This window comes from Neofelis nebulosa, chromosome 3, assembly GCF_028018385.1.
Source record: "Neofelis nebulosa isolate mNeoNeb1 chromosome 3, mNeoNeb1.pri, whole genome shotgun sequence".
In the NCBI taxonomy this organism is placed as follows: Eukaryota; Metazoa; Chordata; class Mammalia; order Carnivora; family Felidae; genus Neofelis; species Neofelis nebulosa.
Genome location: NC_080784.1, coordinates 162,068,562 through 162,087,414, shown reverse-complemented (window position 1 = coordinate 162,087,414; position 18,853 = coordinate 162,068,562). Strand labels below are relative to the sequence as shown.

General features: G+C 39.4%; 1 protein-coding gene across 15 annotated transcripts in view; it reads left to right on the top strand.

The window, feature by feature from the left end:
• Positions 1 to 18,853, top strand: part of CRACD (capping protein inhibiting regulator of actin dynamics) — a 279,668-nt gene that overhangs the window by 125,246 nt on the left and 135,569 nt on the right. For all 15 annotated transcript variants that reach the window (XM_058722491.1, XM_058722490.1, XM_058722498.1 and 12 more), the window contains one exon: positions 14,131 to 14,272. The gene's annotated coding sequence lies outside the window, so the exon portion shown is untranslated. The remainder of the gene's footprint in view (positions 1 to 14,130; positions 14,273 to 18,853) is intronic.

Genomic DNA, 18,853 nt, shown 5'->3' with positions numbered 1-18,853 from the left:
AAAAATTTAAGTTTATTTGTTTTGAGAGAGAGAGAGAGTGAGCAAGGGAGGGGCAGAAAGAGAGGGAGAGAGAGAATCCCAAGCAGGCTCCACGCTGTCAACGCAGAGTTCGACAGGGGGCTTGAACTCACGAACTGTGAGATCATGACCTGAGCCAAAATTGAGTCAGACGCTTAACCCAAGTGAGCAACCCAAGTGCCCCAAAATTGACATTTTTAAAGGATGAATAAAGATAAAATACTTAAAATTTTATTTTATTAAGAGTACAATAAATTCCCTTTGCTCCATGAGAGCACATTCATGAAATATATGTCATTATTTTTTTGCTTTGTTTTGTTTTAACATTATGTGATATAGATGTTTGATGATGTGGTTTTAAGTTCACTTTATTTTCATAATTTATTTAAGTAACTAAAAAAAAGATAATTCATAAAGAGATGTTGATCCAAATAGAAGAATGACATTGTTTACTGCACTTGGTAAATCATAATACATGTTTTTCAGTCATATCCATTGGCTATATCAAAACTTTGTTTCAATTCACCTAATAATTTTTATTTTCCCATGTCGTTTAATTAATTTTGCTAATTATTAAGGTAATGCATTTTTATATTTCTAGCAAAGAGTTCAAAACTCATTAAAATTCATTTGGGAGATTTAGAAAAGTCTGTTTCTAAGCTTTTAAAATGTGTAGATAATGAAGGTTTTTACTGACTACTCATTCTTTCAGCATGCACATATTCAATTATTAATGCTAAGCATCTTTCTAGGCTAGAACAGTAAACACACACCAACCAAAATTCCTGCCCTCAGGTGGAGTTAGGCCATAAGCTGATAAACAAGTATAGTTAAAGTATGTTAGATGGTAGTAAGCGTTAAAGAGAAAAATAAAGCAAGGAAGAGGAATGGGGAGTGTTGGGAGTAGTTGATATTGTAAATAGGGAGGCCAGGGAAGGCCTCATGGAAAAATGATCTTTAAGTAAAGACCTGAATGAAGTGAGGGAAGATATCTGGGGAAATATACCAGGCAAAGGGAACAGCCAGTTGCAAAGCTCTGAGGCAAAGTATGCCTGGCCTCTGAGGCACAGTACCACTGGGACTTGAGTGGAGTAAGTAAAAAAAAACAAGGGTATTGGGAAATGATGTCAGTGAGGTAATGGTAAAACCATGTAGTGCCTTGTAGGTCATTGTAGGGAATTTGGCTTTTATGCTGAGATATAGTAAATTATTAGATAGCTTTGGGCAAATGAGTGACATGATTTGACTTAGGTGTTAGTAAGGTGACTCAGGTTCCTGGGGGCAGTGGTGTGGTGCAGGATTTGGGAAAGGAGCATATGCCCAGAGGTTATCTGGGAAGCTGTAGCTGTAATCTGGGATTAGATGAGAGTGGTTGGGACTAGCATAGTTGCATTGTAGACCATGAGAAGTGGTTGTGTTCTTGATGTATTTGGAAGGTAGATCAAATAAACATTTGCTGGTATTAGTTGTGGCAAGTATGAGACAGGGAGAGTTCAAGGATGATTGCTCAAGGTAATGCTTTCATCATTTTCAACAACAACAAAATCACTGGATGGAAACCTCTCCAGGCACACATTTTCAAAATACTTTTTCCAGAGAATGAATTTCCTTGCAAAGTAATTATCATTTATTAATAAAGCATCAACTTTATCAGAAAAGTAAGTAACAACTGGCTCTGAGCAGAATTGCTATTTAAGAATTATTTTTGGAAAAAAATTAAACATGCTAATTTTTTCCACCAAAAATATCTCTTCTGAAGTATATGGCTGATAGTAGGCATCACTGAAGCAGTCCTGATATTTTTTTATTTTATTTTATTTTATTTTATTTTATTTTATTTTATTTTATTTTATTTTATTTTATGTTTTAAGTTTATTTTTGAGAGAGAGAGAGAGAGAGAGAGAGAGAGAATAAGAGAGCACATGCACACAAGTGGGGGAGAGGCAGAGAGAGAGGGAGAGAGAATCCCAAGTAGGCTCTGCACTGTCATTACAGACCCAGTATGGGGCTTGAACCCATGAACTGTGATATCATGACCTGAGCAGAAATCAAGAGTCTGACACTTAACTGACTGAGCCACCCAGGAGCCCCAGTCATGATGTTTTAGTATACTTGTTTAGTTGTAAAAGAAAAAATGTGAGGCAAACTTAAATTTGACAGCTCTTCTTGGTGCAGTGGTATGACAATAAACCAAGGAACCACAGTGCATGCAGCATAAAAGATTTTCATGATCACTGTCCATGTTATTATAAGGTTTTATAATGATTCTACTAAATTAACTAGCCAGTGACATTCTTGATGCTCTTCTAGATTCAACTTCTTTTCAATGATAGCTTGGCTATGAATGAGGCAATGAATGCATTTCATGTATGGTACTAACTTTTCCAGGATTCCTTTCTTCACTCCACTCAATCAGTGTGTATAGGTGCCCCATAAAACGTTGTTTTTATTAAAAAAGTCATTTATTACTAGAACATATATTTCTTCTACTATACTCCTTTCTTTTAGTGGCTCACTAAAAAAGTAGTCCTTTATGTATTTCATTATTGAGACAAACACCTATACTTTCATTGAATAGTATGATAAATTTTACATATTGAGTAATTTTTAAATATTTATTTCCTCAAATTTCCATCAACATTTTCTTGAACTATTCACTAAGGAATGAATTTGGTTGCCACATTTTATCTATGTATTACTTATCAATTACTAATACAAGTGGTTGATTTTTGTCTATTATTTAAATCATTTTTATGGTGGCAGAACAAATATTTCACAGATGGTATGTGGCTTTTTTTTATTTCTTTTTTTAATGTTTATTTTTGAGAGAGAGAGAGACAGAGTGCAAGCGAGGGAGGGGCAGAGAGAGAGGGAGACACAGAATCCAAAGCAGGCTCCAGGCTTTGAGCTGTCAGCACAGAGCCCAGCATGGGGCTCGAACTCACAAACACTGAGATCAGATTGACCTGAGCCAAAGTTGGTCGCTTAACCAACTGAGCCACCCAGGTGCCCAATGGTGTGAGGCTTTTTATATTTTGTTTGAAAATACTCATAACTGGGGTGCCTTGGTGACTCAGTTGGTTGAGTGTCTGACTCTTAATTTCAGCTCAGGTCATGATCTCAGAGTTGTGGGATCAAGCCCCACATTGGGCTCCATGCTGAGCATGGAACCTGCTTAAGATTCTCTCTCTCTCCCTCTGCCCCTCTTCCCTGCTCATTTTCTATCTCTCTCTAAAAAGAAAAAAAAAGAAAAATATTTATTAATGTGTATTATATTGACTGTAACTGCAACTTAATATCAGTGAAAAATATATAGAGATTTATATTCATATTCTGGAGACTTTATTTTAAAATGTTTTGGCTTTATCATGTTGTTAGTTGCCCACTTAAGGCAGAATATGCACTAAAAATAAAGTTCACTCTTAATAATAGTGGATGTAAGTCAGTATTTTAAATAGTTTTATTGATAGTTTCACATCTTGGGGACTGATGTCTTGTCAAACACTAGGTCAACACTGTTTTGACCTCATGGTACTGGCAATGAGTTCATATTTGAGATTCTGGGAACCTTGCAGTGTCCTCCTGTTTATTTCTGTTATTCTGTAGATGTTTCTCTGTAAAAAATAAAAGCACAACTCTCACAAGTAAAATAGACCCTGTGCTTGTCTTTGGGAACAACAATAGAGGAACTGAGGAGACTTAATCTGTCTGAAATCAGTGTTGTGGGGAGAAGACTCTTAGGTAAAAGAGTTGACAATGAGCAGCTTTGGCTCTGGACCCTGCTGAAGGGTTTATCAATATTACTAGTCTTTTTCAAAGAACGAGTTTTTTGGTTTTGATGACTTTTCCGTTTTCTAGTTCATTGATTTCTGCTCTTACTTTTTTATTATTTACTTTTTCTTTCTTTGGATTTGTGTCTTTCTCTAAATCCTTGAGATAGATATATAAACAATGGATTTCTAAACTTCTTTTTTGATGTAAGCTACATTTCACCAATTTTTATTTCTTATTATTTCATCATTACTTAAGTCAAAAATTTTTTCTAATTACGATTGTGATTTCTTCTCTGACCCATTGGTTATTTAGATGTGTACTATTTAATTGTCAAACACTTGAGGATTCTCTGGTTATCACTAGCTTAATTGATTTCTAGCTTAATTGAAAACATACTGTGTTGAATGTCAATTAATTGATGAGGGTGCTATGACAATTCAATTAGGGAGGGAAAGTCTTTTAAACAAATGTTACTAGACCAAGTGGGAGGAAAATTAACCTCTTACCTTTGCATTACACCACAAACAAAAATTAATTTGAGATCATAAAGCTAAAACTACAAAACTTCTGGAAAAAATATAGGAGAATATCTTTTAGGCTTTTAAGTAGACTTTAAGCAAAGATTCTTAAAGGATACTGAAAGCACTAAACGTAAAGAAAAAGTGACAAATTGGAGTTCATCGACATTAAAAACTTCTGATCATCAAAATACAGTTAGAAATTATAAAGGAAAACCACAGACTAGAGAAAATATATGCAATACATATACCTGACAAAGGACAGGTGTCAGAATGTGTAAAGCATTCCTGTAATTATCAATAATTAAAAAACCACAATTTAAAAATGGACAAAAGTCTTAGAACAGACACTGTATAAAAGAAGATATTTAAAAAGCTATCATTGGGGCTCCTGGGTGGCGCAGTCGGTTAAGCGTCTGACTTCGGCTCAGGTCATGATCTTGCAGTTCGTGAGTTAGAGCCCCGCATCGGGCTCTGTGCTGACAGCTTGGAGCCTGGAGCCTGCTTCAGATTCTGTGTCTCCCTCTTTCTCTGGCCTTTCACTCTCAAGCTCTGCCTCTCTCTCTCTCTCTCTCTCACAAAAATAAACATTAAAAAATAAATAAATTTTAAAAAGCTATCGTTATTAGTCACCAGGGAGTTGCAAATCAAAACCTCACACTAGAATGGCTCAAGCTGAAATTCTGCCAACACCAAATATCGACAAAGCTGTGTAAATTGGAACTCCTTATTAATAATGAGAGTATAAAATGATATAGCCATTTTGATAAAATGGCAGTTTCTTTTTTTTAATTTTTTTAATTAATTTATTTTTTAATATATGAAATTTATTCTCAAATTGGTTTCCATACAACACCCAGTGCTCATCCCAAAAGATGCCCTCCTCAATACCCATCACCCACCCTCCCCTCCCTCCCACCCCCCATCAACCCTCAGTTCTCAGTTTTTAAGAGTCTCTTATGCTTTGGCTCTCTCCCACTCTAACCACTTTTTTTTTTCCTTCCCCTCCCCCATGGGTTTCTGTTAAGTTTCTCAGGATCCACATAAGAGTGAAACCATATGGTATCTGTCTTTCTCCGTATGGCTTATTTCACTTAGCATCACACTCTCCAGTTCCATCCACGTTGCTACAAAGGGCCATATTTCATTCTTCCTCATTGCCACGTAGTACTCCATTGTGTATATAAACCACAACTTCTGTATCCATTCATCAGTTGATGGACATTTAGGCTCTTTCCATAATTTGGCTATTGTTAAAAGTGCTGCTATAAGCATTGGGGTACAAGTGCCCCTCTGCATCAGCACTCCTGTATCCCTTGAGTAAATTCCTAGCAGTGCTATTGCTGGGTCATAGGGTAGGTCTATTTTTAATTTTCTGAGGAACCTCCACACTGTTTTCCAGAGTGGCTGCACCAATTTGCATTCCCACCAACAGTGCAAGAGGGTTCCCGTTTCTCCACATCCTCTCCAGCATCTATAGTCTCCTGATTTGTTCATTTTGGCCACTCTGACTGGCGTGAGGTGATATCTGAGTGTGGTATTGATTTGTATTTCCCTGATGAGGAGCGACGTTGAGCATCTTTTCATGTGCCTGTTGGCCATCCGGATGTCTTCTTTAGAGAAGTGTCTATTCATGTTTTCTGCCCATTTCTTCACTGGGTTATTTGTTTTCAGGTGTGGAGTTTGGTGAGCTCTTTATAGATTTTGGATACTAGCCCTTTGTCCGATATGTCATTTGCAAATATCTTTTCCCATTCCGTTGGTTGCCTTTTAGTTTCGTTGATTGTTTCCTTTGCCGTGCAGAAGCTTTTTATCTTCATGAGGTCCCAGTAGTTCATTTTTGCTTTTAATTCCCTTGCCTTTGGGGATGTGTCAAGTAAGAAATTGCTGCGGCTGAGGTCAGAGAGGTCTTTTCCTGCTTTCTCCTCTAGGGTTTTGATGGTTTCCTGTCTCACATTCAAGTCTTTTATCCATTTTGAGTTTATTTTTGTAAATGGTGTGAGAAAGTGGTCTAGCTTCAACCTTCTGCATGTTGCTGTCCAGTTCTCCCAGCACCATTTGTTAAAGAGACTGTCTTTTTTCCATTGGATGTTCTTTCCTGCTTTGTCAAAGATGAGTTGGCCATACGTTCGTGGGTTTAGTTCTGGGGTTTCTATTCTATTCCATTGGTCTGTGTGCCTGTTTTTGTGCCAGTACCATGCTGTCTTGATGATGGCAGCTTTGTAGTAGAGGCTAAAGTCTGGGATTGTGATGCCTCCCGCTTTGGTCTTCTTCTTCAAAATTACTTTGGCTTTTCAGGGCCTTTTATGGTTCCGTATGAATTTTAGGATTGCTTGTTCTAGTTTCGAGAAGAATGCTGGTGCAATTTTGATTGGGATTGCATTGAATGTGTAGATAGCTTTGGGTAGTATTGACATTTTGACAATATTTATTCTTCCAACCTGTGAGCACGGAATGTTTTTCCATTTCTTTATATCTTCTTCAATTTCCTTCGTGAGCTTTTTATAGTTTTCAGCATACAGATCTTGTACATCTTTGGTTAGATTTATCCCTAGGTATTTTATGCTTCTTGGTGCAATTGTGAATGGGATCAGTTTCTTTATTTGTCTTTCTGTTGCTTCATTGTTAGTGTATAAGAATGCAACTGATTTCTGTGCATTGATTTTGTATCCTGCAACTTTGCTGAATTCATGTATCAGTTTTAGCAGACTTTTGGTGGAATCTTTCGGATTTTCCATGTATAATATCATGTCATCTGCAAAAAGTGAAAGCTTGACTTCATCTTTGCCAATTTTGATGCCTTTGATTTCATTTTGTTGTCTGATTGCTGATGCTAGCACTTCCAACACTATGTTAAACAACAGCGGTGAGAATGGACATCCCTGTCGTGTTCCTGATCTCAGGGGGAAAGTTCTCAGTTTTTCCCCATTGAGGATGATATTAGCTGTGGGCTTTTCATAAATGGCTTTTATGATGTTTAAGTATGTTCCTTCTATCCCGACTTTCTCGAGCGTTTTTATTAAGAAACGTTGCTGAATTTTGTCAAATGCTTTTTCTGCATCGATTGAGAGGATGATATGGTTCTTATCTTTTCTTTTATTAATGTATCATGCTGATTGATTTGCGAATGTTGAACCAGCCCTGCATCCCAGGAATGAATCCCACTTGATCATGGTGAAAAATTCTTTTTATATGCTGTTGAATTCGATTTGCTAGTATCTTATTGAGAATTTTTGCATCCATATTCATCAGGGATATTGGCCTGTAGTTCTCTTTTTTTACTGGGTCTCTGTCTGGTTTAGGAATCAAAGTAATACTGGCTTCATAGAATGAGTCTGGAAGTTTTCCTTCCCTTTCTATTTCTTGGAATAGCTTGAGAAGGATAGGTATTATCTCTGCTTTAAATGTCTGGTAGAATTCCCCAGGGAAGCCATCTGGTCCTGGACTCTTATTTGTTGGGAGATTTTTGATAACTGATTCAATTTCTTCACTGGTTATGGGTCTGTTCAAGCTTTCTATTTCCTGCTGTTTGAGTTTTGGAAGTGTGTGGGTGTTGAGGAATTTGTCCATTTCTTCCAAGTTATCCAGTTTGTTGGCATATAATTTTTCATAGTATTCCCTGATAATTGCTTGTATTTCTGAGGGATTGGTTGTAATAATTCCATTTTCATTCATGATTTTATCTATTTGGGTCATCTCCCTTTTCTTTTTGGGAAGCATGGCTAGAGGTTTATCAATTTTGTTTATTTTTTCAAAAAACCAACTCTTGGTTTCGTTGATCTGCTCTACAGTTTTTTTAGATTCTATATTGTTTATTTCTGCTCTGATCTTTATGATTTCTCTTCTTCTGCTGGGTTTAGGCTGCCTTTGCTGTTCTGCTTCTAGTTCCTTTAGGTGTGCTGTTAGATTTTGTACTTGGGATTTTTCTTGTTTCTTGAGATAGGCCTGGATTGCAATGTATTTTCCTCTCAGGACTGCCTTCGCTGCGTCCCAAAGCGTTTGGATTGTTGTATTTTCATTTTCGTTTGTTTCCATATATTTTTTAATTTCTTCTCTAATTGCCTGGTTGACCCACTCATTCTTTAGTAGGGTGTTCTTTAACCTCCATGCTTCTGGAAGTTTTCCAGACTTTTTCCTGTGGTTGATTTCAACCTTCATAGCATTGTGGTCTGAAAGTATGCATGGTATAATTTCAATTCTTGTAAACTTATGAAGGGCTGTTTTGTGACCCAGTATGTGATCTATCTTGGAGAATGTTCCATGTGCACTTGAGAAGAAAGTATATTCTGTTGCTTTGGGATGCAGAGTTCTAAATACATCTGTCAAGTCCATCTGATCCAATGTATCATTCAGGGCCCTTGTTTCTTTATTGACCACGTGTCTAGATGATCTATCCATTTCTGTAAGTGGGGTATTAAAGTCCCCTGCAATTACCAAATTCTTGTCAATAAGGTTGCTTATGTTTGTGAGTAATTGTTTTATATATTTGGGGGCTCCTGTATTCGGCGCATAGACATTTATAATTGTTAGTTCTTATTGATGAATAAACCCTGTAATTATTATATAATGCCCTTCTTCATCTCTTGTTACAGCCTTTAATTTAAAGTCTAGTTTGTCTGATATAAGTATGGCTACTCCAGCTTTCTTTTGACTTCCAGTAGCATGATAAATAGTTCCCCATCCCCTCACTTTCAATCTGAAAGTGTCCTCAGGTCTAAAATGAGTCTCTTGTAGACAGCAAATAGATGGGTCTTGTTTTTTTATCCATTCTGATACCGTATGTCTTTGGTTGGCGCATTTAGTCCATTTACATTCAGTGTTATTATAGAAAGATATGGGTTTTGAGTCTTTGTGATGCTTGTAGGTTTTATGCTTGTAGCAATGTCTCTGGTACTTTGTCTCACAGGATCCCCCTTAGGATCTCTTGTAGGGCTGGCTTAGTGGTGATGAATTCCTTCAGTTGTTTGTTTGGGAAGACCTTTATCTCTCCTTCTATTCTAAATGACAGATTTGCTAGATAGAGGATTCTTGGCTGCATATTTTTTTCTGTTCATCACATTGAAGATCTCCTGCCATTCCTTTCTGGCCTGCCAAGTTTCAGTAGAGAGATGGGTCACAAGTCTTATAGGTCTCCCTTTATATGTTAGAGCACTTTTATCCCTAGCTGCTTTCAGAATTTTCTCTTTATCCTTGTATTTTGCCAGTTTCACTATGATATGTCGTGCAGAAGATCGATTCAAGTTACGTCTGAAAGGAGTTCTCTGTGCCTCTTGGATTTCAATGCCTTTTTCCTTCCCCAGATCAGGGAAGTTCTCAGCTAGTATTTCTTCAAGTACACCTTCAGCACCTTTCCCTCTCTCTTCCTCCTCTGGAATACCAATTATGCGTAGATTATTTCTCTTTAGTGCATCACTTAGTTCTCTAATTTTCCCCCTTCTGGATTTTTTATCTCTCTTTTTCTCAGCTTCTTCTTTTTCCATAATTTCATCTTCTGGTTCACCTATTCTCTCCTCTGCCTCTTCACTCCGAGCCATGGTCGTCTCCATTTTATTTTGCAGCTCATTAATAGCATTTTTTAGCTCCTCCTGGCTGTTCCTTAGACCCTTGATCTCTGTAGCAGTAAGTTCTCTGCTGTCCTTTATACTGTTTTCAAGCCCAGCGATTAATTTTATGACTATTATTCTAAATTCACTTTCTGTTATATTGTTTAAATCGTTTTTGATCAGGTCGTTAGCTGTCGTTATTTTCTGGACATTTTTTTGAGGGGAATTCTTCCGTGGTCATTTTGGATAGTCCCTGGAGTGGTGTGGAACTGCAGGGCACTTCCCCTGTGCTGTCTTGAATAACTTGCGTTGGTGGGCGGGACCTCAGTCAGACCTGATGTCTGCCCCCAGCCCACCACTGGGGCCACAGTCAAACTGGTGTGTACCTTCTCTTCCCCTCTCCTAAGAGCGGGATTTACTGTGGGGTGGCGTGGCCTGTCTGGGCTACTTGCACACTGCCAGGCTTGTGGTGCTGGGGATCTGGCGTATTGGCTGGGGTGGATCGGCAAGGTGCACAGGGGTGGGAGGGGCAGGCTCAGCTCGCTTTTCCTTTGGACATCCACTTAGGGAGGGGCACCAGGACCTGGTACCTCCTGCGGCACCAGGAGGGAGTCAGACCCGCAGGAGGGATGGATCCGCAGAAGCACAGTGTTGGGTGTTTGCGCGGTGCCAGCAAGTTCCCTGGCAGGAACTGGTTCCCTTTGGGATTTTGGCTGGGGGATGGGCGAGGGAGATGGCGCTGGCGAGCACCTTAGTTCCCTGCCAGGCTGTGCTCTGTTGTCAGGGGCTCAACAACTCCCCCTCTCGTTTTCCTCCAGCCCTCCCGTTCTCCGAGCAGAGCTGTTAACTTATAACCTTCCAGAGGTTAAGTCCTGCTTGCTGTCCGAATACACTCTGTCTGGCCCCTCTGCTTTTGCCAGCCAGACTCGGGGGCTCTGCTTTGCCAATGGGCTTCCCCCTGCCCCGGCTCCCTCTCGCCAGTCCATGTAGCACGCACCGCCTCTCTGCCCTTCCTACCCTCTTCCGTGGACCTCTTGTCTATGCTTGGCTCTGGAGAATCCGTTCTGCTAGTCTTCTGGCGATTTTCTGGATTATTTAGGCAGGTGTGGGTGGAATCTAAGTGACCCGCAGGACGCGGTGAGCCCAGCGTCCTCCTACGCCACCATCTTCCCAGAAGCTCCTGGCAGTTTCTTATAAAGTTAAACATTTGTCAACCCTGTAACCTAGGAGTTCCACTCCCAGGTGTTTATCCAAGAGAAAATTTATATTCACAAAGAGACTTGTACTAGAACATTTATATCAGTGTTATTCATAATAGCCCTAAAATGGAAACAACCAAATATCCATTCATAGGAGAATTTATTATAAGTTGTGATATTTTCATACGATGGATTATGGCTCAGCAATAAAAAGACGTAAACTATTGATGCACTCAACAGTGTAGGTGAATTTCAGAGACATTATGCTGCGTGAATAAAGCCAGACGCAAAAGAGTACATTCTATGAGTCCATTTGTGTGTGGTTCAGAACTAATCTACAGTAATAGAAATGGGAACAGTGGTTTGCCTTTGGGTTGTGGCATTTGACTAAAAGGGACATGAGGAAACTTCCTGGAGTGATGGAAATGCTTTATATTATTATTTTGTTGGTGGTTACACAACAACAGTTTCCTTTATCAAACTGTATCAAAACAACAGTTTCCTTTATCAAACTGTATCAAATTGTACACTTAAAAGTGTATTCTGGAGCTCCTCCGTGGCTCAGTTGGTTAAGCATCCCACTCTTGATCTCGGCTTAGGTCTTGATCACAGGGTTGTGAGTTCATGCCCCACGTTGGGCTCCACACTGGGGATGGAGCCTACTTAAAAAAAAAAAGTAGCATATTTTACTGTGTGTACATTTTATTTTGCTTTAAAAAATTTACTATTATTGCTATTTCTTGTGAGTCTCTATTATTTCAAACGAGTAAGCTCAGAAAAGTACTCCATGGTTTCTATTTGTTGAAATTTCTTGAAACTTATTTTATGACCCACATATGGTTAACTTCTGTAATGTTTCATGTGTACCTTGGAAGAATGTGTGGTCACGGTTGTTGGGTGCAGTATTCTACATAGGTTACTAAGGCTGAGTTTGTTGTGTTATTAAAATCTTTTGTATCCTTACTCTTTGTGTTTTTTTGGTTATTTTTGTGACTTAGATATGTGTTGAAATATTTTATAATCTTTATAATTTCGAACATATTAGTCACAGTTTTTTAAAAAGTTTTAAATGTTTTTATTTATTTTTGAGAGAGAAAGAGAGAGAGAGAGAACACAAGTGGGGGAGGGTCAAAGAGAGAGAGGGAGACACAGAATCTGAAGCAGGTTCTAGGTTATGAGCTGTCAGTGCAGAACCCAGTGCGGGACTTGAACTCATGAACCATGAGATCATGACCTGAGCTGAAGTCAGGTGCTTAAATGACTGAGCCACTAATCAGGCATGCCACTAATCATAGTTATTTTATTTTATTTTATTTATTTATTTTTTTTAATTTTTTTTTCAACGTTTTTTATTTATTTTTGGGACAGAGAGAGACAGAGCATGAACGGGGGAGGGGCAGAGAGAGAGGGAGACACACAGAATCGGAAACAGGCTCCAGGCTCCGAGCCATCAGCCCAGAGCCTGACGCGGGGCTCGAACTCACGGACCGCGAGATCGTGACCTGGCTGAAGTCGGACGCTTAACCGACTGCGCCACCCAGGCGCCCCTAATCATAGTTATTTTAAAGACAATATCCCTGGTTGTCTCTGGGTCCTGTTTTCATTGTCTGTTTCTTTCTTGAACCTATTCCCTGGTATACCTAGTAATTATTGATCGAATAGAGGACATTTTGTATAAAGAATCACAAATACTGTGGATGATGGTGTCTCTCTCTATGGAGCTTACTTTTGCTTCTGATAGGCAGTCAGAGTAGGGCAGACCTCCTTAATCTAATGAGGGACCGAAGTGACTTGATTCTTAGCTCTGGAACTTTTTTGGTCCACTCACTTTATGTGCCTCTAAGCAGCTGCTTTCTGCTTGGCTTCTCAGCAGTTTTGCCCTGTGTCTCTTAAAGATCAGTAGATGTTTTGAAAGGAAAAGCAGTGTAATGACTTGCCTCAGTTTTGTTTCTCTTCTCCCTAAGATCTTGTCCTCTCATGTTCTGGCTACCTTGGTAGCACTCCAGTGCCTTTAAACAGGTTTTAGATATATTTATCTAGCTTTTCTAGTGGTGTTCAGTGGAAAGTTGGTTTGATACAAACTAGCCCCTCATAACCAGAACTGGGAATCTTTCTCTAAGCCTGTACTATCAGCTCCTGGTCAGGGCCAGACATCCATTGTCATCCTAAGATTTGAAGAGATTTCTTTCTGTATCATTGTCCCAGAAAGTTGTCTTCTTTTCTTTGGCTATGCAAAGGGAATATTTGAATCTGGGGTTATCCCCTGGATATTTCCCACATCCATTCCAGTTAAAATATACTGTCACTATGTCACAATTTTTATTCTGGAGTGTTATAAGAGGTTGTGCATGCCCTACCCCCAGAGAGCCCATTAACCTCATTAATTCTGTTATTGGTGTTTGAATAAAAAAGTGCCTTTGCTACCTCTGGGGGGGAGGGGTGGAAACACTCTAATGATTACTGCCTTCAGTTCTCTGCTAGGTTGAGTTTGTGTCTTCTAGCTCCTTGAATTTTAGCTAAATTACCATGAGAAATAAATGTGAGAATTCTGTATATAAGAAGGATTGGAAGCCTCTGTATTCATGGCCATGATTTTTCCAGTCCCTTCAAAAGTAGAAACAATTTACAATAAATGCTTTTAAGAGTCTAGAATAAATTTAGGCTAAGGAATGAAAGTTTAATATTATTAAACCTGGGGCGCCTGGGTGGCGCAGTCGGTTAAGCATCCGACTTCAGCCAGGTCACGATCTCGCGGTCTGTGAGTTTGAGCCCCGCGTCGGGCTCTGGGCTGATGGCTCGGAGCCTGGAGCCTGTTTCCGATTCTGTGTGTCTCCCTCTCTCTCTGCCCCTCCCCCGTTCATGCTCTGTCTCTCTCTGTCCCAAAAATAAATAAAAAACGTTGAAAAAAAAATTAAAAAAAAATATTATTAAACCTAATTGAAAACCAGAAAACAAAATAAAACAAAACAAAAACTCCTTTGTACTGACTTCTGCCAGAATGGAAAAGAGATTCATTTTGAAGGCTTCCCAAGAGGACTGAAGGTATAAAGCTCTTGATGTTTTGTTTTTTCTCAACAGTTCACAAGAGCAATGATCCCCAGATTTTCTCAACAATGTATCCCATTTCCTGAAACACTTCACCACTAATCTCCTTTTTACAATAAGAAAATTTTGGTGGACCGTTACCCAGCAAGGAAAGGACGTTTGGCTATTAAGATAGGTAAGTCATTTGTTTAGAGGACGGGGAGGGAAGTAGCTTATGGAGAAAGTACTAAAGAGCATTTTATTTAATGTGAGTGGGATTTTAGAAGTTAGTATGCATTTCACTATCAAGTTAAAACATCTTGGGGCGCCTGGGTGGCTCAGTTGGTTGAGCATCCGACTTAGGCTCAGGTCACAATCTCGTTGTCCGTGGGTTCGAGCCCTGTGTCGGGCTCTGGGCTGATGGCTCGGGGCCTGGAGCCTGCTTCCGATTCTGTGTCTCTCTCTCTCTCTGCCCCTCCCCCATTCATGCTCTGTCTCACTCTGTCTCAAAAATAAATAAAAACTTTAAAAAAAAAAAAAGATCCTTGTCGCTGATAACCTTCTAATTCTAGATTTAATACTCAGCTCTTCTACTTACCAGATGTGTAAACTTGGACATGTCACTTAAATTCTCTTAGCCTCCTTTCTTTCATCTCACATGAAAAGCTTTGCCAATGGGAGGATGTAATATAAAAATGTAATCATCACTGTATTGTTTTGTTACTGTTATAAAATTCTATGGAATAGTTAGTGGCCTTGTGTCTCATGGTACATCTGGACCGTAGAGCTTGATACTGTGAATTTGGAGACTCCATCTTGAGTGAGAGGAGTGGGAGACCTTCCCCATGTGCCTCCCCTGTAAGAACAATATTATACCATTCTCTTGTCTACAGGTATATGCTACTTCTTAGAAGTTGGTGCAAAGGATGAAAGTTAAAGATAAGATCAAAAGAAAGAAAATAACTATCTGAGTTGTTATGACAATCATTAGTATTGTGTGGATACATTATTTCCTTTAACCCACATACCAAATCTTGTAATATGGAGGCTATTTATACCATGACATTTTTCCTTAAGGGACAGAATTCCTTGGGGCACCTGGGTGGCTTGGTCAGTTAAGCATCCAACTCTTGATTTTGGCTTAGGTCATGATCTCATGATCTGTAAGTTTGAGCCCTCTGTCAGGCTCTGTGCTGACAGTGTAGAGCCTGCTTGGGATTTTCTCACTCCCTCTCTCTCTGCCTGTCTGTCTCTCTCTCAAAATAAATAAACATTTAAAAAATGTATATGGGGCGCCTGGGTAGCTCAGTTGGTTAAGCATCTGACTCTTGGTTTTGGCTCAGGTCATGATCTCACAAGTTTGTGAGTTTGAGCCCCATGTTGGGCTCTGCACTGACAGTGCAGAGCCTGTTTAGGATTCTTTCTCTCCTACTCTCTTTGCCCCTCCCCACTCATGCTGTCTATGTCTCTCTCTCAAAAAAAAAAAAAAAAAAAAAAAAAAAAATATATATATATATATATATATATATATAGAGAGAGAGAGAGAGAGAGAGAGAGAGAGACAGAATTCCTTAGTGAGTCATTTAAAAGAAGATATAAATCATTCTGATTTATCATAATTTGAAAGATATTATTGAATGGTAGGAATTTTAAGTTTTTAATTTTTTCTGATGTTTCATAGTACACATGTACAGTTTTCTGTAATTACAAAGTGATTAATTAAAAATAAATAATGGATTTGAAAAAAACTTTGTCAAGCACCTGTTATGAACTAGATACTGTTTTAGATGCTTGTTCCTATAAGTGAGCAAAACATGAAGATCCCTGCCCTCATGGAGCTTATGTTCTAGCATACAGGGAGACAGATAATAAATACTGCATGTAATAGAAAAATAAATTACCAGGCTATTAGAAGCCAATAAAAATATGGAAAAAAGAAAAAGAACTGCTGAATAAGGGGAATTGGGAGTGCTGGGTGGCACAGGAGTACAAATTGCAGTGTTTAAGTGGCAGAGCCAGGGTCAGCTTCATTGAGGAAAGACAGGAAGTAGGAGTTCCCCCTGGGTGTGTTCTAGGCAGAGGAAGCAGCCGATGCAAAGACCCTAAGGAGTGAACATGGTGAGATATTTCAAGCACAGCCTCCTCACAGGAGGAATGCTCCGGTGAGCTGGAGCAGGGGGGAGGGACAACAGTGGGAGGTAGGTTCAGAGAGGCAGTGTTGGCTCCAGAGAAAATAAGGTCATTTCCTTGATTTAAATACATAAGAAAAATTACCTTCTGGCCTTGTTTTCTTCTGGCCTACTTGGTTTATTCTGTGTTTGTTTCCCCTGCATTTAACACACACACACACACACACACACACACACACACACACACACACACACAGACTCATTCTAACTAACTAACTAAATAAATAAACCTCCCCCACCTTATTAGTTTCTTAGAGCTGCTGTAACAAGTACCACAAACCAAGTGGCTTGCAATAGCAGAAATTTATTTTCTCACAGTTCTGCAGCCTAGAAGTCTAAAATCAAGAGAGGGCCATGCTCCTTCTGAGACATAAAGGGGAGAATCCTTCTTTGCCTCTTCACGGCTTCTGGTGGTAGCCATCAATCCTTGTCTTTCCTAGGTTTGCTTGTGTCACGTCAGTCCCTGTCTCTGTCCTCACATGTCATTCTCATGTGCTTGTGTCTTTATGTGGCCATCTTTCTTTTTCTTAGAAGGACAGCAGACATACTAGATTAAGGACCCTACTCCAGTATGATCTCCCCTAGTACACTTACACTGTAAGTGTAACTAGTACACTTACAATGACCCTATTTCCAAATAAGGTCACATTCTGAGGTACTGAGGTTTAGGACTTCAGTGTACATTTTGGAGGCACAGTTTAACCCATAACAGTAATAAAGAATAGGTGTTATTATTCCTGTCTCACTGGTGGAGAAATAGGCTCAGAAGGCTTAAGTGACTTGCCTAAAGTCAGCATCAGTAAGCAGAAGAGCCAGATTATTGCAATTCAACATGCACTGCTGTGGCAGTGATGTGAGGATAGAGGTGACAAGGATTTGTTCCGGCCGAGGACAGGAATCGCACACATACAACATTGCATTCCCCATCCATACTGCTTAACCTCAAGACAGCTCAAAATTGGTGCTCTATCTCAGCATTCCTATCAGAGAGAAAATAGATGCCCCCTCTATAACCTACTTCCCATTTGCGTTTCATTCCATAGCATGACCAACATAGAAAACAGATGCTATTTCTCTCCTTTTGGAATTTTTCCAGGAAAGTAATACTGTAATTTCTGTGGTATATAGAACATTTTGTGACAGCATCACATGGGTTTTTCTCACACAACATAGGAAAATATAACATGGCTCTCTGAGTCAGTTGGCATATTGCAATAGAATCAGGGGATTTTGAAAGCATTGAATGTATTTTGCTTTCTCGTTATATTTAAAAATTCTTACTTAATATGAAGCTTGTCTAGCCATTTGTGAATCTGAAATCAGCACTAGAGCCTTATTTTCAGGCTTAGTCTTAAGGGTTACACCTGAGAAAAGGGAAGGTTACACGAAAACAGAACTGCACACTTTTCTGTGAGTCACAGTGAAGAGTGACATCCCTGGGTCAGGCTAAATGTGGATGAAGCCACCAAAGGCAGTATTCCCAGAGGAATGTCTAGATCTTGGTCTAGAAAAAAAAATATCCCAAAGCTAAGTGTTAAAGTCTGGGTGGTGAGACAAACTGTGGTTGGAGAAAAAGTCATAAGGTCAAAACCAGAAAAATTGGAGGTATGTCAAGAAGTAAGTAGAATGTGAGACAAATGGAATGGTTCAGAAAGTTGGTTGGGTGAGGACTTGGGAGGCCTACTTGTCTGTGGCCCTGAATGCATGGTGTGGGGTGAGAGGGGGGAGATGTTGGGTAAGACTGGGCAGTCCCCTACCTGCTTTTAAATATAGTTGTTAGCAAACATAAGAGATTCTTAAATATGGAGAACAAACAGAGAGTTACTGGAAGGGTTGTGGGAGGGGGGATGGGCTAAATGGGTAAAGGACATTAAGGAATCTACTCCTGAAATCATTGTTGCACTATATGGTAATTAACTTGAATGTAAATAAAAAAAAATTTAAAAAATGAATATAGTTGTTAGCCATTTTTTGATGTTACATAGTCTTGTAGTTTCTTTTCAAAGCCCCTTCTTTTAACTTCTGTTCTCAATATGTTTTTATTCCTCCTAAGTTCGTGGGCTTCTCTTTTCACTTAACAGCTGACTGCTTTGGATCTGTGTGTTGAAGCGTATATTCTTCTTAGTATCAAACAAGAAGGGGAAAACTGCCTCCCTTCCAAAGATGCTTCTATTCTGTTAAAATTAATTTTCTTTGACTCTGAAAGAGTGTGGCAAGAGCAAGGTCTTCATATTTTTCTACTGAATTAAAATGGCCCATAGTCTTTGTCTCATGTCCCCAAATGCAGCTAGGCCACCTGGGTCTAGTGTGGGCGGCTGGCTGAGAGGCTGGTAAACAGGTGCGCCCCATGGACGTTTGATTATCTAGCCCTGTGATGATCAGTTGCTGCTCTTGCTGTTGCTGCTGCTGCTCATTGTCAAGGGCCAAGCAAGTCAGGGGTCATTGATTTGAATTACTTCCCTGTGACAGACATTCTGGGAATATACTAGGCTTTTTGTAGGAAAGGCCAAAAGGTGACAAGTATTAGAACTTAGAGACCTACTTAATCCCTCTTATCACTGTGGAATGGGAATAAAGTCCTCCCTATT